This window comes from Pseudophryne corroboree, chromosome 4 (assembly GCF_028390025.1).
Source record: "Pseudophryne corroboree isolate aPseCor3 chromosome 4, aPseCor3.hap2, whole genome shotgun sequence".
NCBI classification, from domain to species: domain Eukaryota; kingdom Metazoa; phylum Chordata; class Amphibia; order Anura; family Myobatrachidae; genus Pseudophryne; species Pseudophryne corroboree.
Genome location: NC_086447.1, coordinates 945,661,235 through 945,686,403, shown reverse-complemented (window position 1 = coordinate 945,686,403; position 25,169 = coordinate 945,661,235). Strand labels below are relative to the sequence as shown.

Here is a 25,169-nt window from a genome sequence, read left to right as displayed (position 1 = left end):
CAGTGACCCTGTACCCAGCGTATGGAGGAGCAGCCAGTGTCACTGAGGGGAGACTGGAGCACTGGGGGTAAGGATAGTGCAGGGGAAGACACAGCAGCTCTCAGTGACCTGTACCCAGCGTATGGGGGAGCAGCCAGTGTCACTGAGAGGAGACAGGAGCACTTGGGGTAAGGATAGTGCAGGGGAAGACACAGCAGCTCTCAGTGACCCTGTACCCAGCGTATGGGGGAGCAGCCAGTGTCACTGAGGGGAGACAGGAGCACTGGGGGTAAGGATAGTGCAGGGGGCACAACTGCTCTCAGTGACCCTGTACCCAGCGTATGGAGGAGCAGCCAGTGTCACTGAGGGGAGACAGGAGCATTGGGGGTAAGGATAGTGCAGGGGAAGACACAGCAGCTCTCAGTGACCTGTACCTAGCGTATGGGGGAGCAGCCAGTGTCACTGAGGGGAGACAGGAGCACTGGGGGTAAGGATAGTGCAGGGGAAGACACAGCAGCTCTCAGTGACTCTGTACCCAGCGTATGGGGGAGCAGCCAGTGTCACTGAGGGGAGAGAGGAGCACTGGGGGTAAGGATAGTGCAGGGGAAGACACAGCAGCTCTCAGTGACCTGTGCCCAGCGTATGGGGGAGCAGCCAGTGTCACTGAGGGGAGACAGGAGCACTGGGGGTAAGGATAGTGCAGGGGAAGACACAGCAGCTCTCAGTGACCCTGTACCCAGCGTATGGAGGAGCAGCCAGTGTCACTGAGGGGAGACTGGAGCACTGGGGGTAAGGATAGTGCAGGGGAAGACACAGCAGCTCTCAGTGACCTGTACCCAGCGTATGGAGGAGCAGCCAGTGTCACTGAGGGGAGACAGTAGCACTGGGGGTAAGGATAGTGCAGGGGAAGACACAGCAGCTCTCAGTGACCTGTACCCAGCGTATGGGGGAGCAGCCAGTGTCACTGAGGGGAGACAGGAGCACTGGGGGTAAGGATAGTGCAGGGGAAGACACAGCAGCTCTCAGTGACCTGTACCCAGCGTATGGGGGAGCAGCCAGTGTCACTGAGGGGAGACAGGAGCACTGGGGGTAAGGATAGTGCAGGGGAAGACACAGCAGCACTCAGTGATCTGTACCCAGCGTATGGGGGAGCAGCCAGTGTCACTGAGGGGAGACAGGAGCACTGGGGGTAAGGATAGTGCAGGGGAAGACACAGCAGCTCTCAGTGACCTGTACCCAGCGTATGGGGGAGCAGCCAGTGTCACTGAGGGGAGACAGGAGCACTGGGGGTAAGGATAGTGCAGGGGAAGGCACAGCAGCTCTCAGTGATCCTGTACCCAGCGTATGGGGGAGCAGCCAGTGTCACTGAGGGGAGACAGGAGCACTGGGGGTAAGGATAGTGCAGGGGAAGACACAGCAGCTCTCAGTGACCTGTACCCAGCGTATGGGGGAGCAGCCAGTGTCACTGAGGGGAGACAGGAGCACTGGGGGTAAGGATAGTGCGGGGGAAGACACAGCAGCTCAGTGACCATGTACCCAGCGTATGGGGGAGCAGCCAGTGTCACTGAGAGGAGACAGGAGCACTGGGGGTAAGGATAGTACAGGGGAAGACACAGCAGCTCTCAGTGACCTATACCCAGCGTATGGGGGAGCAGCCAGTGTCACTGAGGGGAGACAGGAGCAGTGGGGGTAAGGATAGTGCAGGGGAAGACACAGCAGCTCTCAGTGACCTGTACCCAGCGTATGGGGGAGCAGCCAGTGTCACTGAGGGGAGACAGGAGCACTGGGGGTAAGGATAGTGCAGGGGAAGACACAGCAGCTCTCAGTGACTCTGTACCCAGCGTATGGGGGAGCAGCCAGTGTCACTGAGGGGAGACAGGAGCACTGGGGGTAAGGATAGTGCAGGGGAAGACACAGCAGCTCTCAGTGACCTGACCCAGCGTATGGGGGAGCAGCCAGTGTCACTGAGGGGAGACAGGAGCACTGGGGGTAAGGATAGTGCAGGGGAAGACACAGCAGCTCTCAGTGACCTGTACCCAGCGTATGGGGGAGCAGCCAGTGTCACTGAGGGGAGACAGGATCAGTGGGGGTAAGGATAGTGCAGGGGAAGACACAGCAGCTCTCAGTGACCTGTACCCAGCGTATGGGGGAGCAGCCAGTGTCACTGAGGGGAGACAGGAGCACTGGGGGTAAGGATAGTGCAGGGGAAGACACAGCAGCTCTGTGACCCTGTACCCAGCGTATGGGGGAGCAGCCAGTGTCACTGAGGGGAGACAGGAGCACTGGGGGTAAGGATAGTGCAGGGGAAGACACAGCAGCTCTCAGTGACCTGTACCCAGCGTATGGGGGAGCAGCCAGTGTCACTGAGGGGAGACAGGAGCACTGGAGGTAAGTATGGTGCAGGGGAAGACACAGCAGCTCTCAGTGACCTGTACCCAGCGTATGGGGGAGCAGCCAGTGTCACTGAGGGGAGACAGGAGCACTGGGGGTAAGGATAGTGCAGGGGAAGACACAGCAGCTCTCAGTGACCTGTACCCAGCGTATGGGGGAGCAACCAGTGTCACTGAGGAGAGACAGGAGCACTGGGGGTAAGGATAGTGCAGGGGAAGACACAGCAGCTCTCAGTGACCTGTACCCAGCGTATGGGGGAGCAGCCAGTGTCACTGAGGAGAGACAGGAGCACTGGGGGTAAGGATAGTGCAGGGGAAGACACAGCAGCTCTCAGTGACCTGTACCCAGCGTATGGGGGAGCAGCCAGTGTCACTGAGGGGAGACAGGAGCACTGGGGGTAAGGATAGTGCAGGGGAAGACACAGCAGCTCTCAGTGACCTGTACTCAGCGTATGGGGGAGCAGCCAGTGTCACTGAGGGGAGACTGGAGCACTGGGGGTAAGGATAGTGCAGGGGAAGACACAGCAGCTCTCAGTGACCTGTACCCAGCGTATGGGGGAGCAGCCAGTGTCACTGAGGGGAGACAGGAGCACTGGGGGTAAGGATAGTGCAGGGGAAGACACAGCAGCTCTCAGTGACCCTGTACCCAGCGTATGGGGGAGCAGCCAGTGTCACTGAGGGGAGACAGGAGCACTGGGGGTAAGGATAGTGCAGGGGGCACAACTGCTCTCAGTGACCCTGTACCCAGCGTATGGAGGAGCAGCCAGTGTCACTGAGGGGAGACAGGAGCACTGGGGGTAAGGATAGTGCAGGGGAAGACACAGCAGCTCTCAGTGACCTGTACCCAGCGTATGGGGGAGCAGCCAGTGTCACTGAGGGGAGACAGGAGCACTGGGGGTAAGGATAGTGCAGGGGAAGACACAGCAGCTCTCAGTGACTCTGTACCCAGCGTATGGGGGAGCAGCCAGTGTCACTGAGGGGAGAGAGGAGCACTGGGGGTAAGGATAGTGCAAGGGAAGACACAGCAGCTCTCAGTGACCTGTACCCAGCGTATGGAGGAGCAGCCAGTGTCACTGAGGGGAGACAGGAGCACTGGGGGTAAGGATAGTGCAGGGGAAGACACAGCAGCTCTCAGTGACCTGTACCCAGCGTATGGGGGAGCAGCCAGTGTCACTGAGGGGAGACAGGAGCACTGGGGGTAAGGATAGTGCAGGGGAAGACACAGCAGCTCTCAGTGACCTGTACCCAGCGTATGGGGGAGCAGCCAGTGTCACTGAGGGGAGACAGGAGCACTGGGGGTAAGGATAGTGCAGGGGAAGACACAGCAGCTCTCAGTGACCCTGTACCCAGCGTATGGAGGAGCAGCCAGTGTCACTGAGGGGAGACAGGAGCACTGGGGGTAAGGATAGTGCAGGGGAAGACACAGCAGCTCTCAGTGACCTGTACCCAGCGTATGGAGGAGCAGCCAGTGTCACTGAGGGGAGACAGGAGCACCGGGGGTAAGGATAGTGCAGGGGAAGTCACAGCAGCTCTCAGTGACCTGTACACAGCGTATGGGGGAGCAGCCAGTGTCACTGAGGGGAGACAGGAGCACTGGGGGTAAGGATAGTGCAGGGGAAGACACAGCAGCTCTCAGTGACCTGTACCCAGCGTATGGGGGAGCAGCCAGTGTCACTGAGGGGAGACAGGAGCACTGGGGGTAAGGATAGTGCAGGGGAAGACACAGCAGCTCTCAGTGACCCTGTCCTCAGCGTGTGGAGGAGCAGCCAGTGTCACTGAGGGGAGACAGGAGCACTGGGGGTAAGGATAGTGCAGGGGAAGACACAGCAGCTCTCAGTGACCTGTACCCAGCGTACGGAGGAGCAGCCAGTGTCACTGAGGGGAGACAGGAGCACTGGGGGTAATGATAGTGCAGGGGAAGACACAGCAGCTCTCAGTGACCCTGTCCTCAGCGTGTGGAGGAGCAGCCAGTGTCACTGAGGGGAGACAGGAGCACTGGGGGTAAGGATAGTGCAGGGGAAGACACAGCAGCTCTCAGTGACTCTGTACCCAGCGTATGGTGGAGCAGCCAGTGTCACTGAGAGGAGACAGGAGCACTGGGGGTAAGGATAGTGCAGGGGAAGACACAGCAGCTCTCAGTGACCTGTACCCAGCGTATGGGGGAGCAGCCAATGTCACTGAGGGGAGACAGGAGCACTGGGGGTAAGGATAGTGCAGGGGAAGACACAGCAGCTCTCAGTGACCCTGTACCCAGCGTATGGGGGAGCAGCCAGTGTCACTGAGGGGAGACAGGAGCACTGGGGGTAAGGATAGTGCAGGGGAAGACACAGCAGCTCTCAGTGACCCTGTCCCCAGCGTATGGAGGAGCAGCCAGTGTCACTGAGGGGAGACAGGAGCACTGGGGGTAAGGATAGTGCAGGGGAAGACGCAGCATCTCTCAGTGACCCTGTACCCAGCGTATGGAGGAGCAGCCAGTGTCACTGAGGGGAGACAGGAGCACTGGGGGTAAGGATAGTGCAGGGGAAGACGCAGCAGCTCTCAGTGATCCTGTACCCAGCGTATGGAGGAGCAGCCAGTGTCACTGAGGGGAGACAGGAGCACTGGGGGTAAGGATAGTGCAGGGGAAGACACAGCAGCTCTCAGTGACCTGTACCCAGCGTATGGGGGAGCAGCCAGTATCACTGAGGGGAGACAGGAGCACTGGGGGTAAGGATAGTGCAGGGGAAGACACAGCAGCTCTCAGTGACCTGTACCCAGCGTATGGGGGAGCAGCCAGTGTCACTGAGGGGAGACAGGAGCACTGGGGGTAAGGATAGTGCAGGGGAAGACACAGCAGCTCTCAGTGACCCTGTCCTCAGCGTATGGAGGAGCAGCCAGTGTCACTGAGGGGAGACAGGAGCACTGGAGGTAAGTATGGTGCAGGGGAAGACACAGCAGCTCTCAGTGACCTGTACCCAGCGTATGGGGGAGCAGCCAGTGTCACTGAGGGGAGACAGGAGCACTGGAGGTAAGGATGGTGCAGGGGAAGACACAGCAGCTCTCAGTGACCTGTACCCAGCGTATGGGGGAGCAGCCAGTGTCACTGAGGAGAGACAGGAGCACTGGGGGTAAGGATAGTGCAGGGGAAGACACAGCAGCTCTCAGTGACCTGTACCCAGCGTATGGGGGAGCAGCCAGTGTCACTGAGGGGAGACAGGAGCACTGGGGGTAAGGATGGTGCAGGGGAAGACACAGCAGCTCTCAGTGACCTGTACCCAGCGTATGGGGGAGCAGCCAGTGTCACTGAGGAGAGACAGGAGCACTGGGGGTAAGGATAGTGCAGGGGAAGACACAGCAGCTCTCATTGACCTGTACCCAGCGTATGGGGGAGCAGCCAGTGTCGCTGAGGGGAGACAGGAGCACTGGGGGTAAGGATAGTGCAGGGGAAGACACAGCAGCTCTCAGTGACCTGTACCCAGCGTATGGGGGAGCAGCCAGTGTCACTGAGGGGAGACAGGAGCACTGGGGGTAAGGATAGTGCAGGGGAAGACACAGCAGCTCTCAGTGACCTGTACCCAGCGTATGGGGGAGCAGCCAGTGTCACTGAGGGGAGACAGGAGCACTGGGGGTAAGGATAGTGCAGGGGAAGACACAGCAGCTCTCAGTGACTCTGTACCCAGCGTATGGGGGAGCAGCCAGTGTCACTGAGGGGAGACAGGAGCACTGGGGGTAAGGATAGTGCAGGGGAAGACATAGCAGCTCTCAGTGACCTGTACCCAGCGTATGGGGGAGCAGCCAGTGTCACTGAGGGGAGACAGGAGCACTGGGGGTAAGGATAGTGCAGGGGAAGACACAGCAGCTCTCAGTGACCTGTACCCAGCGTATGGGGGAGCAGCCAGTGTCACTGAGGGGAGACAGGAGCACTGGGGGTAAGGATAGTGCAGGGGAAGACACAGCAGCTCTCAGTGACCCTGTACCCAGCGTATGGGGGAGCAGCCAGTGTCACTGAGAGGAGACAGGAGCACTGGGGGTAAGGATAGTGCAGGGGAAGGCACAGCAGCTCTCAGTGACCTGTACCCAGCGTATGGAGGAGCAGTCAGTGTCACTGAGAGGAGACAGGAGCACTGGGGGTAAGGATAGTGCAGGGGAAGGCACAGCAGCTCTCAGTGACCTGTACCCAGCGTATGGGGGAGCAGCCAGTGTCACTGAGGGGAGACAGGAGCACTGGGGGTAAGGATAGTGCAGGGGAAGACACAGCAGCTCTCAGTGACCTGTACCCAGCGTATGTGGGAACAGCCAGTGTCACTGAGGGGAGACAGGAGCACTGGGGGTAAGGATAGTGCAGGGGAAGACACAGCAGCTCTCAGTGATCCTGTACCCAGCGTATGGGGGAGCAGCCAGTGTCACTGAGGGGAGACAGGAGCACTGGGGGTAAGGATAGTGCAGGGGAAGACACAGCAGCTCTGTGACCTGTACCCAGCATATGGGGGAGCAGCCAGTGTCACTGAGGAGAGACAGGAGCACTGGGGGTAAGGATAGTGCAGGGGAAGACACAGCAGCTCTCAGTGACCTGTACCCAGCGTATGGAGGAGCAGCCAGTGTCACTGAGGGGAGACAGGAGCACTGGGGGTAAGGATAGTGCAGGGGAAGACACAGCAGCTCTCACTGACCTGTACCCAGCGTATGGTGGAGCAGCCAGTGTCACTGAGGGGAGACAGGAGCACTGGATGTAAGGATAGTGCAGGGGAAGGCACAGCAACTCTCAGTGACCTGTACCCAGCGTATGGGGGAACAGCCAGTGTCACTGAGGGGAGACAGGAGCACTGGGGGTAAGGATAGTGCAGGGGAAGACACAGCAGCTCTGTGACCCTGTACCCAGCGTATGGGGGAGCAGCCAGTGTTACTGAGGGGAGACAGGAGCACTGGGGGTAAGGATGGTGCAGGGGAAGACACAGCAGCTCTCAGTGATCCTGTACCCAGCATATGGGGGAGCAGCCAGTGTCACTGAGGAGAGACAGGAGCACTGGGGGTAAGGATAGTGCAGGGGAAGACACAGCAGCTCTCAGTGACCTGTACCCAGCGTATGGAGGAGCAGCCAGTGTCACTGAGGGGAGACAGGAGCACTGGGGGTAAGGATAGTGCAGGGGAAGACACAGCAGCTCTCACTGACCTGTACCCAGCGTATGGTGGAGCAGCCAGTGTCACTGAGGGGAGACAGGAGCACTGGATGTAAGGATAGTGCAGGGGAAGGCACAGCAACTCTCAGTGACCTGTACCCAGCGTATGGGGGAACAGCCAGTGTCACTGAGGGGAGACAGGAGCACTGGGGGTAAGGATAGTGCAGGGGAAGACACAGCAGCTCTGTGACCCTGTACCCAGCGTATGGGGGAGCAGCCAGTGTTACTGAGGGGAGACAGGAGCACTGGGGGTAAGGATGGTGCAGGGGAAGACACAGCAGCTCTCAGTGATCCTGTACCCAGCGTATGGGGGAGCAGCCAGTGTCACTGAGGGGAGACAGGAGCACTGGGGGTAAGGATAGTGCAGGGGAAGACACAGCAGCTCTCAGTGACTCTGTACCCAGCGTATGGGGAAGCAGCCAGTGTCACTGAGGGGAGACAGGAGCACTGGGGGTAAGGATAGTGCAGGGAAGACACAGCAGCTCTCAGTGACTCTGTACCCAGCGTATGGGGGAGCAGCCAGTGTCACTGAGGGGAGACAGGAGCACTGGGGGTAAGGATAGTGCAGGGGAAGACACAGCAGCTCTCAGTGACCTGTACCCAGCGTATGGGGGAGCAGCCAGTGTCACTGAGGGGAGACAGGAGCACTGGGGGTAAGGATAGTGCAGGGGAAGACACAGCAGCTCTCAGTGACCTGTACCCAGCGTATGGAGGAGCAGCCAGTGTCACTGAGGGGAGACAGGAGCACTGGGGGTAAGGATAGTGCAGGGGAAGACACAGCAGCTCTCAGTGACCCTGTACCCAGGGTATGGGGGAACTGCCAGTGTCACTGAGGGGAGACAGGAGCACTCGGTGTAAGGATAGTGCAGGGGAAGACACAGCAGCTCTCAGTGACTCGGTACCCAGCGTATGGGGGAGCAGCCAGTGTCACTGAGGGGAGACAGGAGCACTGGGGGTAAGGATAGTGCAGGGGAAGACACAGCAGCTCTCAGTGACCCTGTACCCAGCGTATGGGGGAGCAGCCAGTGTCACTGAGGGGAGACAGGAGCACTGGGGGTAAGGATAGTGCAGGGGAAGACAGCAGCTCTCAGTGACCCTGTACCCAGCGTATGGGGGAGCAGCCAGTGTCACTGAGGGGAGACAGGAGCACTGGGGGTAAGGATAGTGCAGGGAAAGACACAGCAGCTCTCAGTGACTCTGTACCCAGCGTATGGGGGAGCAGCCAGTGTCACTGAGGGGAGACAGGAGCACTGGGGGTAAGGATAGTGCAGGGGAAGACACAGCAGCTCTCAGTGACCTGTACCCAGCATATGGGGGAGCAGCCAGTGTCACTGAGGGGAGACAGGAGCACTGGGGGTAAGGATAGCGCAGGGGAAGACACAGCAGCTCTCAGTGACCTGTACCCAGCGTATGGAGGAGCAGCCAGTGTCACTGAGGGGAGACAGGAGCACTGGGGGTAAGGATAGTGCAGGGGAAGACGCAGCAGCTCTCAGTGACCTGTACCCAGTGTATGGAGGAGCAGCCAGTGTCACTGAGGGGAGACAGGAGCACTGGGGGTAAGGATAGTGCAGGGGAAGACACAGCAGCTCTCAGTGACCTGTACCCAGCGTATGGAGGAGCAGCCAGTGTCCCTGAGGGGAGACAGGAGCACTGGGGGTTAGGATAGTGCAGGGGAAGACACAGCAGCTCTCAGTGACCCTGTACCCAGCGTATGGGGGAGCAGCCAGTGTCACTGAGGGGAGACAGGAGACAGGACCACTGGGGGTAAGGATAGTGCAGGGGAAGACACAGCAGCTCTCAGTGACCTGTACGCAGCGTATGGGGGAGCAGCCAGTGTCACTGAGAGGAGACAGGACCACTGGGGGTAAGGATAGTGCAGGGGAAGACACAGCAGCTCTCAGTGACCCTGTACCCAGCGTATGGGGGAGCAGACAGTGTCACTGAGGGGAGACAGGAGCACTGGGGGTAAGGATAGTGCAGGGGAAGACACAGCAGCTCTCAGTGACCTGTACCCAGCGTATGGGGGAGCAGCCAGTGTCACTGAGGGGAGACAGGAGCACTGGAGGGTAAGGATAGTGCAGGGGAAGACACAGCAGCTCTCAGTGACTCTGTACGCAGCGTATGGGGGAGCAGCCAGTTTCACTGAGGGGAGACAGGAGCACTGGGGGTAAGGATAGTGCAGGGGAAGACACAGCAGCTGTCAGTGACTCTGTACCCAGCGTATGGAGGAGCAGCCAGTGTCACTGAGGGGAGACAGGAGCACTGGGGGTAAGGATAGTGCAGGGGAAGACACAGCAGCTCTCAGTGACTCTGTACCCAGCGTATGGAGGAGCAGCCAGTGTCACTGAGGGGAGACAGGAGCACTGGGAGTAAGGATAGTACAGGGTAAGACACAGCAGCTCTCAGTGACTCTGTACCCAGCGTATGGGGGAGCAACCAGTGTCACTGAGGGGAGACAGGAGCACTGGGGGTAAGGTTAGTGCAGGGGAAGACACAGCAGCTCTCAGTGACCTGTACCCAGCGTATGGGGGAACAGCCAGCGTCACTGAGAGGAGACAGGAGCACTGGGGGTAAGGATAGTGCAGGGGAAGACACAACAGCTCTCAGTGACTCTGTACCCAGCGTATGGGGGAGCAGCCAATGTCACTGAGGGGAGACAGGAGCACTGGGGGTAAGGATAGCGCAGGGGAAGACACAGCAGCTCTCAGTGACCTGTACCCAGTGTATGGGGGAGCTGCCAGTGTCACTGAGGGGAGACAGGAGCACTGGGGTTAAGGATAGTGCAGGGAAAGACACAGCAGCTCTCAGTGACTCTGTACCCAGCGTATGGGGGAGCAGCCAGTGTCACTGAGGGGAGACAGGAGCACTGGGGGTAAGGATAGTGCAGGGGAAGACACAGCTGCTCTCAGTGACCTGTACCCAGCGTATGGGGGAGCAGCCAGTGTCACTGAGGGGAGACAGGAGCACTGGGGGTAAGGATAGCGCAGGGGAAGACACAGCAGCTCTCAGTGACCTGTACCCAGCGTATGGAGGAGCAGCCAGTGTCACTGAGGGGAGACAGGAGCACTGGGGGTAAGGATAGTGCAGGGGAAGACGCAGCAGCTCTCAGTGACCTGTACCCAGTGTATGGAGGAGCAGCCAGTGTCACTGAGGGGAGACAGGAACACTGGGGGTAAGGATAGTGCAGGGGAAGACACAGCAGCTCTCAGTGACCTGTACCCAGCGTATGGAGGAGCAGCCAGTGTCCCTGAGGGGAGACAGGAGCACTGGGGGTTAGGATAGTGCAGGGGAAGACACAGCATCTCTCAGTGACCCTGTACCCAGCGTATGGGGGAGCAGCCAGTGTCACTGAGGGGAGACAGGAGACAGGACCACTGGGGGTAAGGATAGTGCAGGGGAAGACACAGCAGCTCTCAGTGACCTGTACGCAGCGTATGGGGGAGCAGCCAGTGTCACTGAGAGGAGACAGGACCACTGGGGGTAAGGATAGTGCAGGGGAAGACACAGCAGCTCTCAGTGACCCTGTACCCAGCGTATGGGGGAGCAGACAGTGTCACTGAGGGGAGACAGGAGCACTGGGGGTAAGGATAGTGCAGGGGAAGACACAGCAGCTCTCAGTGACCTGTACCCAGCGTATGGGGGAGCAGCCAGTGTCACTGAGGGGAGACAGGAGCACTGGAGGTAAGTATAGTGCATGGGAAGACACAGCAGCTCTCAGTGACCTGTACGCAGCGTATGGGGGAGCAGCCAGTGTCACTGAGAGGAGACAGGAGCACTGGGGGTAAGGATAGTGCAGGGGAAGACACAGCAGCTCTCAGTGACCCTGTACCCAGCGTATGGGGGAGCAGCCAGTGTCACTGAGGGGAGACAGGAGCACTGGAGGTAAGTATAGTGCATGGGAAGACACAGCAGCTCTCAGTGACTCTGTACCCAGCGTATGGGGGAGCAGCCAGTGTCACTGAGGGGAGACAGGAGCACTGGAGGGTAAGGATAGTGCAGGGGAAGACACAGCAGCTCTCAGTGACTCTGTACCCAGCGTATGGGGGAGCAGCCAGTTTCACTGAGGGGAGACAGGAGCACTGGGGGTAAGGATAGTGCAGGGGAAGACACAGCAGCTGTCAGTGACTCTGTACCCAGCGTATGGAGGAGCAGCCAGTGTCACTGAGGGGAGACAGGAGCACTGGGGGTAAGGATAGTGCAGGGGAAGACACAGCAGCTCTCAGTGACTCTGTACCCAGCGTATGGAGGAGCAGCCAGTGTCACTGAGGGGAGACAGGAGCACTGGGAGTAAGGATAGTACAGGGGAAGACACAGCAGCTCTCAGTGACTCTGTACCCAGCGTATGGGGGAGCAACCAGTGTCACTGAGGGGAGACAGGAGCACTGGGGGTAAGGTTAGTGCAGGGGAAGACACAGCAGCTCTCAGTGACCTGTACCCAGCGTATGGGGGAGCAGCCAGCGTCACTGAGAGGAGACAGGAGCACTGGGGGTAAGGATAGTGCAGGGGAAGACACAACCGCTCTCAGTGACTCTGTACCCAGCATATGGGGGAGCAGCCAGTGTCACTGAGGGGAGACAGGAGCACTGGGGGTAAGGATAGCGCAGGGGAAGACACAGCAGCTCTCAGTGACCTGTACCCAGCTTATGGGGGAGCAGCCAGTGTCACTGAGGGGAGACAGGAGCACTGGGGGTAAGGATAGTGCAGGGGAAGACACAGCAGCTCTCAGTGACCTGTACCCAGCGTATGGGGGAGCAGCCAGTGTCACTGAGAGGAGACAGGAGCACTGGGGGTAAGGATAGTGCAGGGGAAGACACAGCAGCTCTCAGTGACCCTGTACCCAGCGTATGGGGGAGCAGCCAGTGTCACTGAGGGGAGACAGGAGCACTGGGGGTAAGGATAGTGCAGGGGAAGACACAGCAGCTCTCAGTGACCCTGTACCCAGCGTATGGGGGATCAGCCAGTGTCACTGAGGGGAGACAGGAGCACTGGGGGTAAGGATAGTGCAGGGGAAGACAGCAGCTCTCAGTGACCTGTACCCAGCGTATGGGGGAGCAGCCAGTGTCACCGAGGGGAGACAGGAGCACTGGGGGTAATGATAGTGCAGGGGAAGACACAGCAGCTCTCAGTGACCTGTACCCAGTGTATGGGGGAGCAGCCAGTGTCACTGAGGGGAGACAGGAGCACTGGGGGTAAGGATAGTGCAGGGGAAGACACAGAAGCTCTCAGTGACTCTGTACCCAGCATATGGAGGAGCAGCCAGTGTCACTGAGGGGAGCCAGGAGCACTGGGGGTAAGGATAGTGCAGGGGAAGACAGCAGCTCTCAGTGACCTGTACCCAGCGTATGGGGGAACAGCCAGTGTCACTGAAAGGAGACAGGAGCACTGGGGGTAAGGATAGTGCAGGGGAAGACACTGCAGCTCTCAGTGATTCTGTACCCAGCGTATGGGGGAGCAGCCAGTGTCACTGAGGGGAGACAGGAGCACTGGGGGTAAGGATAGTGCAGGGGAAGACACAGCAGCTCTCAGTGACCTGTACCCAGCGTGTGCGGGAGCAGCCAGTGTCACTGAGGGGAGACAGGAGCACTGGGGGTAAGGATAGTGCAGGGGAAGACACAGCAGCTCTCAGTGACCTGTACCCAGCGTATGGGGGAGCAGCCAGTGTCACTGAGAGGAGACAGGAGCACTGGGGGTAAGGATAGTGCAGGGGAAGACACAGCAGCTCTCAGTGACCTGTACCCAGCGTATGGGGGAGCAGCCAGCGTCACTGAGAGGAGACAGGAGCACTGGAGGTAAGGATAGTGCAGGGGAAGACACAACAGCTCTCAGTGACTCTGTACCCAGCGTATGGGGGAGCAGCCAGTGTCACTGAGGGGAGACAGGAGCACTGGGGGTAAGGATAGCGCAGGGGAAGACACAGCAGCTCTCAGTGACCTGTACCCAGCGTATGGGGGAGCAGCCAGTGTAACTGAGGGGAGACAGGAGCACTGGGGGTAAGGATAGTGCAGGGGAAGACACAGCAGCTCTCAGTGACCTGTACCCAGCGTATGGGGGAGCAGCCAGTGTCACTGAGAGGAGACAGGAGCACTGGGGGTAAGGATAGTGCAGGGGAAGACACAGCAGCTCTCAGTGACCCTGTACCCAGCGTATGGGGGAGCAGCCAGTGTCACTGAGGGGAGACAGGAGCACTGGGGGTAAGGATAGTGCAGGGGAAGACACAGCAGCTCTCAGTGACCCTGTACCCAGCGTATGGGGGATCAGCCAGTGTCACTGAGGGGAGACAGGAGCACTGGGGGTAAGGATAGTGCAGGGGAAGACACAGCAGCTCTCAGTGACCTGTACCCAGCGTATGGGGGAGCAGCCAGTGTCACCGAGGGGAGACAGGAGCACTGGGGGTAATGATAGTGCAGGGGAAGACACAGCAGCTCTCAGTGACCTGTACCCAGCGTATGGGGGAGCAGCCAGTGTCACTGAGGGGAGACAGGAGCACTGGGGGTAAGGATAGTGCAGGGGAAGACACAGCAGCTCTCAGTGACCTGTACCCAGCGTATGGGGGAGCAGCCAGTGTCACTGAGGGGAGACAGGAGCACTGGGGGTAAGGATAGTGCAGGGGAAGACACAGCAGCTCTCAGTGACCTGTACCCAGCGTATGGGGGAGCAGCCAGTGTCACTGAGGGGAGACAGGAGCACTGGGGGTAAGGATAGTGCAGGGGAAGACACAGCAGCTCTCAGTGACCTGTACCCAGCGTACGGGGGAGCAGCCAGTGTCACTGAGGGGAGACGGGAGCACTGGGGGTAAGGATAGTGCAGGGGAAGACGCAGCAGCTCTCAGTGACCTGTATCCAGCGTATGGGGGAGCAGCCAGTGTCACTGAGGGGAGACAGTAGCACTGGGGATAAGGATAGTTTAGGGGAAGACACAGCAGCTCTCAGTGACCCTGTACCCAGCGTATGGAGGAGCAGCCAGTGTCATTGAGAGGTGACAGGAGCACTGGGGGTAAGGATAGCGCAGGGGAAGACACAGCAGCTCTCAGTGACATGTACCCAGCATATGGGGGAGCAGCCAGTGTCACTGAGGGGAGACAGGAGCACTGGGGGTAAGGATAGTGCAGGGGAAGACACAGCAGCTCTCAGTGACCCTGTACCCAGCGTATGGGGGAGCAGCCAGTGTCACTGAGGGGAGACAGGAGCACTGGGGGTAAGGATAGTGCAGGGGAAGACACAGCAGCTCTCAGTGACTCTGTACCCAGCGTATGGGGGAGCAGCCAGTGTCACTGAGGGGAGACAGGAGCACTGGGGGTAAGGATAGTGCAGGGGAAGACACAGCAGCTCTCAGTGACCTGTACCCAGCGTATGGGGGAGCAGCCAGTGTCACTGAGGGAGACAGGAGCACTGGGGGTAAGGATAGTGCAGGGGAAGACACAGCAGCTCTCAGTGACCTGTACCCAGCGTATGGAGGAGCAGCCAGTGTCACTGAGGGGAGACAGGAGCACTGGGGGTAAGGATAGTGCAGGGGAAGACACAGCAGCTCAGTGACCATGTACCCAGCGTATGGAGGAGCAGCCAGTGTCACTGAGGGGAGACAGGAGCACTGGGGGTAAGGATAGTGCAGGGAAGACACAGCAGCTCTCGGTGACCTGTACCCAGCGTTTGGGGGAGCAGCCAGTGTCACTGAGGGGAGACAGGAGCACTGGGGGTAAGGATAGTGCAGGGGAAGACACAGCAGCTCTGTGACCCTGTACCCAGCGTATGGGGGAGCAGCCAGTGTCACTGAGGGGAGACAGGAGCACTGGGGGTAAGGATAGTGCAGGGGAAGACACAGCAGCTCTCAGTGACTCTGTACCCAGCGTATGGGGGAGCAGCCAGTGTCACTGAGGGGAGACAGGAGCACTGGGGGTAAGGATAGTGCAGGGGAAGACACAGCAGCTCTCAGTGACCTGTACCCAGCGTATGGAGGAGCAGCCAGTGTCACTGAGGGGAGACAGGAGCACTGGGGGTAAGGATAGTGCAGGGGAAGACACAGCAGCTCAGTGACCATGTACCCAGCGTATGGAGGAGCAGCCAGTGTCACTGAGGGGAGACAGGAGCACTGGGGGTAAGGATAGTGCAGGGAAGACACAGCAGCTCTCGGTGACCTGTACCCAGCGTTTGGGGGAGCAGCCAGTGTCACTGAGGGGAGACAGGAGCACTGGGGGTAAGGATAGTGCAGGGGAAGACACAGCAGCTCTGTGACCTGTACCCAGCGTATGGGGGAGCAGCCAGTGTCACTGAGGGGAGACAGGAGCACTGGGGGTAAGGATAGTGTAGGGGAAGACACAGCAGCTCTCGGTGACCTGTACCCAGCGTATGGGGGAGCAGCCAGTGTCACTGAGAGGAGACAGGAGCACTGGGGGTAAGGATAGTGCAGGGGAAGACACAGCAGCTCTCAGTGACCCTGTACCCAGCGTATGGGGGAGCAGCCAGTGTCACTGAGGGGAGACAGGAGCACTGGGGGTAAGGATAGTGCAGGGGAAGACACAGCAGCTCTCAGTGACTCTGTACCCAGCGTATGGGGGAGCAGCCAGTGTCACTGAGGGGAGACAGGAGCACTGGGGGTAAGGATAGTGCAGGGGAAGACACAGCAGCTCTCAGTGACCTGTACCCAGCGTATGGGGGAGCAGCCAGTGTCACTGAGGGAGACAGGAGCACTGGGGGTAAGGATAGTGCAGGGGAAGACACAGCAGCTCTCAGTGACCTGTACCCAGCGTATGGAGGAGCAGCCAGTGTCACTGAGAGGAGACAGGAGCACTGGGGGTAAGGATAGTGCAGGGGAAGACACAGCAGCTCTCAGTGACCTGTACCCAGCGTATGGGGGAGCAGCCAGTGTCACTGAGGGGAGACAGGAGCACTGGGGGTAAGGATAGTGCAGGGGAAGACACAGCAGCTCAGTGACCATGTACCCAGCGTATGGAGGAGCAGCCAGTGTCACTGAGGGGAGACAGGAGCACTGGGGGTAAGGATAGTGCAGGGAAGACACAGCAGCTCTCGGTGACCTGTACCCAGCGTTTGCTGGAGCAGCCAGTGTCACTGAGGGGAGACAGGAGCACTGGGGGTAAGGATAGTGCAGGGGAAGACACAGCAGCTCTGTGACCTGTACCCAGCGTATGGGGGAGCAGCCAGTGTCACTGAGGGGAGACAGGAGCACTGGGGGTAAGGATAGTGTAGGGGAAGACACAGCAGCTCTCGGTGACCTGTACCCAGCGTATGGGGGAGCAGCCAGTGTCACTGAGGGGAGACAGGAGCACTGGGGGTAAGGATAGTGCAGGGGAAGACACAGCAGCTCGCAGTGACCTGTACCCAGCGTATGGGGGAGCAGCCAGTGTCACTGAGGGGAGACAGGAGCACTGGGGGTAAGGATAGTGCAGGGGAAGACACAGCAGCTCTCAGTGACCCTGTACCCAGCGTATGGGGGAGCAGCCAGTGTCACTGAGGGGAGACAGGAGCACTGGGGGTAAGGATAGTGCAGGGGAAGACACAGCAGCTCTCAGTGACCTGTACTCAGCGTATGGGGGAGCAGCCAGTGTCACTGAGGGGAGACAGGAGCACTGGGGGTAAGGATAGTGCAGGGGAAGACACAGCAGCTCTCAGTGACCTGTACCCAGCGTATGGGGGAGCAGCCAGTGTCACTGAGGGGAGACAGGAGCACTGGGGGTAAGGATAGTGCAGGGGAAGACACAGCAGCTCTCAGTGACCTGTACCCAGCGTATGGGGGAGCAGCCAGTGTCACTGAGGGGAGACAGGAGCACTGGGGGTAAGGATAGTGCAGGGGAAGACACAGCAGCTCTCAGTGACCCTGTACCCAGCGTATGGGGGAGCAGCCAGTGTCACTGAGGGGAGACAGGAGCACTGGGGGTAAGGATAGTGCAGGGGAAGACACAGCAGCTCTCAGTGACCTGTACCCAGCGTATGGGGGAGCAGCCAGTGTCACTGAGAGGAGACAGGAGCACTGGGGGTAAGGATAGTGCAGGGGAAGACACAGCAGCTCTCAGTGACCTGTACCCAGCGTATGGGGGAGCAGCCAGTGTCACTGAGGGGAGACAGGAGCACTGGGGGTAAGGATAGTGCAGGGGAAGACACAGCAGCTCTCAGTGACCTGTACCCAGCGTATGGGGGAGCAGCCAGTGTCACTGAGGGGAGACAGGAGCACTGGGGGTAAGGATAGTGCAGGGGAAGACACAGCAGCTCTCAGTGACCTGTACCCAGCGTATGGGGGAGCAGCCAGTGTCACTGAGGGGAGACAGGAGCACTGGGGGTAAGGATAGTGCAGGGGAAGACACAGCAGCTCTCAGTGACTCTGTACCCAGCGTATGGGGGAGCAGCCAGTGTCACTGAGGAGAGACAGGAGCACTGGGGGTAAGGATAGTGCAGGGGAAGACACAGCAGCTCTCAGTGACCTGTACCCAGCGTATGGGGGAGCAGCCAGTGTCACTGAGGAGAGATAGGAGCACTGGGGGTAAGGATAGTGCAGGGGAAGACACAGCAGCTCTCAGTGACCTGTACCCAGCGTATGGGGGAGCAGCCAGTGTCACTGAGGGGAGACAGGAGCACTGGGGGTAAGGATAGTGCAGGGGAAGACACAGCAGCTCTCAGTGACCCTGTACCCAGCGTATGGGGGAGCAGCCAGTGTCACTGAGGAGAGACAGGAGCACTGGGGGTAAGGATAGTGCAGGGGAAGACACAGCAGCTCTCAGTGACTCTGTACCCAGCGTATGGGGGAGCAGCCAGTGTCACTGAGAGGAGACAGGAGCACTGGGGGTAAGGATAGTGCAGGGGAAGACACAGCAGCTCTCAGTGACCTGTACCCAGCGTATGGGGGAGCAGCCAGTGTCACTGAGGGGAGACAGGAGCACTGGGGGTAAGGATAGTGCAGGGGAAGACACAGCAGCTCTCAGTGACTCTGTACCCAGCGTATGGGGGAGCAGCCATTATCACTGAGGGGAGACAGGAGCACTGGGGGTAAGGATAGTGCAGGGGAAGACATAGCAGCTCTCAGTGACCTGTACCCAGCGTATGGGGGAGCAGCCAGTGTCACTGAGGGGAGACAGGAGCACTGGGGGTAAGGATAGTGCAGGGGAAGACACAGCAGCTCTCAGTGACCTGTACCCAGCGTATGGGGGAGCAGCCAGTGTCACTGAGAGGAGACAGGAGCACTGGGGGTAAGGATAGTGCAGGGGAAGACACAGCAGCTCTCAGTGACCCTGTACCCAGCGTATGGGGGAGCAGCCAGTGTCACTGAGAGGAGACAGGAGCACTGGGGGTAAGGATAGTGCAGGGGAAGGCACAGCAGCTCTCAGTGACCTGTACCCAGCGTATGGGGGAGCAGCCAGTGTCACTGAGGGGAGACAGGAGCACTGGGGGTAAGGATAGTGCAGGGGAAGACACAGCAGCTCTCAGTGACCTGTACCCAGCGTATGGGGGAGCAGCCAGTGTCACTGAGGGGAGACAGGAGCACTGGGGGTAAGGATAGTGCAGGGGAAGACACAGCAGCTCTCAGTGACCTGTACCCAGCGTATGTGGGAACAGCCAGTGTCACTGAGGGGAGACAGGAGCACTGGGGGTAAGGATAGAGCAGGGGAAGACACAGCAGCTCTCAGTGACCTGTACCCAGCATATGGGGGAGCAGCCAGTGTCACTGAGGAGAGACAGGAGCACTGGGGGTAAGGATAGTGCAGGGGAAGACACAGCAGCTCTGTGACCCTGTACCCAGCGTATGGGGGAGCAGCCAGTGTTACTGAGGGGAGACAGGAGCACTGGGGGTAAGGATGGTGCAGGGGAAGACACAGCAGCTCTCAGTGATCCTGTACCCAGCGTATGGGGGAGCAGCCAGTGTCACTGAGGGGAGACAGGAGCACTGGGGGTAAGGATAGTGCAGGGGAAGACACAGCAGCTCTCAGTGACCTGTACCCAGCATATGGGGGAGCAGCCAGTGTCACTGAGGGGAGACAGGAGCACTGGGGGTAAGGATAGTGCAGGGAAGACACAGCAGCTCTCAGTGACTCTGTACCCAGCGTATGGGGGAGCAGCCAGTGTCACTGAGGGGAGACAGGAGCACTGGGGGTAAGGATAGTGCAGGGGAAGACACAGCAGCTCTCAGTGACCTGTACCCAGCGTATGGGGGAGCAGCCAGTGTCACTGAGGGGAGACAGGAGCACTGGGGGTAAGGATAGTGCAGGGGAAGACACAGCAGCTCTCAGTGACCTGTACCCAGCGTATGGAGGAGCAGCCAGTGTCACTGAGGGGAGACAGGAGCACTGGGGGTAAGGATAGTGCAGGGGAAGACACAGCAGCTCTCAGTGACCCTGTACCCAGGGTATGGGGGAACTGCCAGTGTCACTGAGGGGAGACAGGAGCACTCGGTGTAAGGATAGTGCAGGGGAAGACACAGCAGCTCTCAGTGACTCTGTACCCAGCGTATGGGGGAGCAGCCAGTGTCACTGAGGGGAGACAGGAGCACTGGGGGTAAGGATAGTGCAGGGGAAGACACAGCAGCTCTCAGTGACCCTGTACCCAGCGTATGGGGGAGCAGCCAGTGTCACTGAGGGGAGACAGGAGCACTGGGGGTAAGGATAGTGCAGGGGAAGACACAGCAGCTCTCAGTGACCCTGTACCCAGCGTATGGGGGAGCAGCCAGTATCACTGAGGGGAGACAGGAGCACTGGGGGTAAGGATAGTGCAGGGGAAGACACAGCAGCTCTCAGTGACCTGTACCCAGCGTATGGGGGAGCAGCCAGTGTCACTGAGGGGAGACAGGAGCACTGGGGGTAAGGATAGCGCAGGGGAAGACACAGCAGCTCTCAGTGACCTGTACCCAGCGTATGGGGGAGCAGCCAGTGTCACTGAGGGGAGACAGGAGCACTGGGGGTAAGGATAGCGCAGGGGAAGACACAGCAGCTCTCAGTGACCTGTACCCAGCGTATGGAGGAGCAGCCAGTGTCACTGAGGGGAGACAGGAGCACTGGGGGTAAGGATAGTGCAGGGGAAGACGCAGCAGCTCTCAGTGACCTGTACCCAGTGTATGGAGGAGCAGCCAGTGTCACTGAGGGGAGACAGGAGCACTGGGGGTAAGGATAGTGCAGGGGAAGACACAGCAGCTCTCAGTGACCTGTACCCAGCGTATGGAGGAGCAGCCAGTGTCACTGAGGGGAGACAGGAGCACTGGGGGTAAGGATAGTGCAGGGGAAGACACAGCAGCTCTCAGTGACCCTGTACCCAGCGTATGGGGGAGCAGCCAGTGTCACTGAGGGGAGACAGGAGACAGGACCACTGGGGGTAAGGATAGTGCAGGGGAAGACACAGCAGCTCTCAGTGACCTGTACGCAGCGTATGGGGGAGCAGCCAGTGTCACTGAGAGGAGACAGGACCACTGGGGGTAAGGATAGTGCAGGGGAAGACACAGCAGCTCTCAGTGATCCTGTACCCAGCGTATGGGGGAGCAGACAGTGTCACTGAGGGGAGACAGGAGCACTGGGGGTAAGGATAGTGCAGGGGAAGACACAGCAGCTCTCAGTGACCTGTACCCAGCGTATGGGGGAGCAGACAGTGTCACTGAGGGGAGACAGGAGCACTGGAGGTAAGTATAGTGCATGGGAAGACACAGCAGCTCTCAGTGACTCTGTACCCAGCGTATGGGGGAGCAGCCAGTGTCACTGAGGGGAGACAGGAGCACTGGGGGTAAGGATAGTGCAGGGGAAGACACAGCAGCTCTCAGTGACCTGTACGCAGCGTATGGGGGAGCAGCCAGTGTCACCGAGGGGAGACAGGAGCACTGGGGGTAAGGATAGTGCAGGGGAAGACACAGCAGCTCTCAGTGACCTGTACCCAGCGTATGGGGGAGCAGCCAGTGTCACTGAGGGGAGACAGGAGCACTGGGGGTAAGGATAGTGCAGGGGAAGACAGAGCAGCTCTCAGTGACCTGTACCCAGCGTATGGGGGAGCAGCCAGTGTCACTGAGGAGAGACAGGAGCACTGGGGGTAAGGATAGCGCAGGGGAAGACACAGCAACTCTCAGTGACCTGTACCCAGCGTATGGAGGAGCAGCCAGTGTCACTGAGGGGAGACAGGAGCACTGGGGGTAAGGATAGTGCAGGGGAAGACGCAGCAGCTCTCAGTGACCTGTACCCAGTGTATGGAGGAGCAGCCAGTGTCACTGAGGGGAGACAGGAGCACTGGGGGTAAGGATAGTGCAGGGGAAGACACAGCAGCTCTCAGTGACCTGTACCCAGCGTATGGGGGAGCAGCCAGTGTCACTGAGGGGAGACAGGAGCACTGGGGGTAAGGATAGTGCAGGGGAAGACACAGCAGCTCTCAGTGACTTGTACCCAGCGTATGGGGGAGCAGCCAGTGTCACTGAGGAGGAGACAGGAACACTGGGGGTAAGGATAGTGCAGGGGAAGACACAGCAGCTCTCTGTGACCTGTACCCAGCGTATGGTGGAGCAGCCAGTGTCACTGAGAGGAGACAGGAGCACTGGGGGTAAGGATAGTGCAGGGGAAGACACAGCAGCTCTCAGTGACCTGTACCCAGCGTATGGAGGAGCAGCCAGTGTCACTGAGGGGAGACAGGAGCACTGGGGGTAAGGATAGTGCAGGGGAAGACACAGCAGCTCTCAGTGACCTGTACCCAGCGTATGGAGGAGCAGCCAGTGTCACTGAGGGGAGACAGGAGCACTGGGGGTAAGGATAGTGCAGGGGAAGACACAGCAGCTCTCGGTGACCTGTACCCAGCGTATGGGGGAGCAGCCAGTGTCACTGAGGGGAGACAGTAGCACTGGGGGTAAGGATAGTGCAGGGGAAGACACAGCAGCTCTCAGTGACCTGTACCCAGCGTATGGGGGAGCAGCCAGTGTCACTGAGGGGAGACAGGAGCACTGGGGGTAAGGATAGTGCAGGGAAAGACACAGCAGCTCTCAGTGACCTGTACCCAGCGTATGGAGGAGCAGCCAGTGTCACTGAGGGGAGACAGGAGCACTGGGGGTAAGGATAGTGCAGGGGAAGACACAGCAGCTCTCTGTGACCTGTACCCAGCGTATGGAGGAGCAGCCAGTGTCACTGAGGGGAGACAGGAGCACTGGGGGTAAGGATAGTGCAGGGGAAGACACAGCAGCTCTCAGTGACCTGTACCCAGCGTATGGGGGAGCAGCCAGTGTCACTGAGGAGGAGACAGGAGCACTGGGGGGTAAGGATAGTGCAGGGGAAGACACAGCAGCTCTCAGTGACCTGTACCCAGCGTATGGAGGAGCAGCCAGTGTCACTGAGGGGAGACAGGAGCACTGGGGGTAAGGATAGTGCAGGGGAAGACACAGCAGCTCTCGGTGACCTGTACCCAGCGTATGGGGGAGCAGCCAGTGTCACTGAGGGGAGACAGTAGCACTGGGGGTAAGGATAGTGCAGGGGAAGACACAGCAGCTCTCAGTGACCTGTACCCAGCGTATGGGGGAGCAGCCAGTGTCACTGAGGGGAGACAGGAGCACTGGGGGTAAGGATAGTGCAGGGAAAGACACAGCAGCTCTCAGTGACCTGTACCCAGCGTATGGAGGAGCAGCCAGTGTCACTGAGGGGAGACAGGAGCACTGGGGGTAAGGATAGTGCAGGGGAAGACACAGCAGCTCTCACTGACCTGTACCCAGCGTATGGTGGAGCAGCCAGTGTCACTGAGGGGAGACAGTAGCACTGGGGGTAAGGATAGTGCAGGGGAAGACACAGCAGCTCTCAGTGACCTGTACCCAGCGTATGGGGGAGCAGCCAGTGTCACTGAGGGGAGACAGGAGCACTGGGGGTAAGGATAGTGCAGGGAAAGACACAGCAGCTCTCAGTGACCTGTACCCAGCGTATGGAGGAGCAGCCAGTGTCACTGAGGGGAGACAGGAGCACTGGGGGTAAGGATAGTGCAGGGGAAGACACAGCAGCTCTCAGTGACCCTGTACCCAGCGTATGGGGGAGCAGCCAGTGTCACTGAGGGGAGACAGGAGCACTGGGGGTAAGGATAGTGCAGGGGAAGACACAGCAGCTCTCAGTGACCCTGTACCAGTGTATGGGGGAGTAGCCAGTGTCACTGAGGGGAGACAGGAGCACTGGGGGTAAGGATAGTGCAGGGGAAGACACAGCAGCTCTCAGTGACCTGTACCCAGCGTATGGGGGAGTAGCCAGTGTCACTGAGGGGAGACAGGAGCACTGGGGGTAAGGATAGTGCAGGGGAAGACACAGCAGCTCTCAGTGACCTGTACCCAGCGTATGGGGGAGCAGCCAGTGTCACTGAGGGGAGACAGGAGCACTGGGGGTAAGGATAGTGCAGGGGAAGACACAGCAGCTCTCAGTGACCTGTACCCAGCGTATGGGGGAGCAGCCAGTGTCACTGAGGGGAGACAGGAGCACTGGGGGTAAGGATAGTGCAGGGGAAGACACAGCAGCTCTCAGTGACCTGCACCCAGCGTATGGGGGAGCAGCCAGTGTCACTGAGGAGGAGACAGGAGCACTGGGGGTAAGGATAGTGCAGGGGAAGACACAGCAGCTCTCAGTGACCTGTACCCAGCGTATGGAGGAGCAGCCAGTGTCACTGAGGGGAGACAGGAGCACTGGGGGTAAGGATAGTGCAGGGGAAGACACAGCAGCTCTCAGTGACCTGTACCCAGCGTATGGGGGAGCAGCCAGTGTCACTGAGGGGAGACAGGAGCACTGGGGGTAAGGATAGTGCAGGGGAAGACACAGCAGCTCAGTGACCATGTACCCAGCATATGGGGGAGTAGCCAGTGTCACTGAGGGGAGACAGGAGCACTGGGGGTAAGGATAGTGCAGGGGAAGACACAGCATCTCTCAGTGACCTGTACCCAGCGTATGGGGGAGCAGCCAGTGTCACTGAGGGGAGACAGGAGCACTGGGGGTAAGGATAGTGCAGGGGAAGACACAGCAGCTCTCAGTGACCTGTACCCAGCGTATGGGGGAGCAGCCAGTGTCACTGAGGGGAGACAGGAGCACTGGGGGTAAGGATAGTGCAGGGGAAGACAGCAGCTCTCAGTGACCCTGTACCAGTGTATGGGGGAGCAGCCAGGGTCACTGAGGGGAGACAGGAGCACTGGGGGTAAGGATAGTGCAGGGGAAGACACAGCACCTCTCAGTGACCTGTACCCAGCGTATGGGGGAGCAGTCAGTGTCACTGAGGGGGAGACAGGAGCACTGGGGGTAAGGATAGTGCAGGGGAAGACACAGCAGCTCTCAGTGACCTGTACCCAGTGTATGGAGGAGCAGCCAGTGTCACTGAGGAGAGACAGGAGCACTCGGGGTAAGGATACTGCAGGGGAAGACACAGCAGCTCTCAGTGACCTGTACCCAGCGTATGGGAGAGCAGCCAGTGTCACTGAGGGGAGACAGGAGCACTGGGGGTAAGGATAGTGCAGGGGAAGACACAGCAGCTCTCAGTGACCTGTACCCAGCGTATGGGGGAGCAGCCAGTGTCACTGAGGGGAGACAGGAGTACTGGGGGTAAGGATAGTGCAGGGGAAGACACAGCAGCTCTCAGTGACTTGTACCCAGCGTATGGGCGAGCAGCCAGTGTCACTGAGGGGAGACAGGAGCACTGGGGGTAAGGATAGTGCAGGGGAAGACACAGCAGCTCTC

The 25,169-nt window shown here is 59.3% G+C and overlaps 1 protein-coding gene across 2 annotated transcripts in view; it reads left to right on the top strand.

The window, feature by feature from the left end:
* The window catches only part of RAB3GAP2 (RAB3 GTPase activating non-catalytic protein subunit 2), a 546,281-nt gene that overhangs the window by 76,408 nt on the left and 444,704 nt on the right, over positions 1-25,169 (top strand). The window lies entirely within an intron of this gene.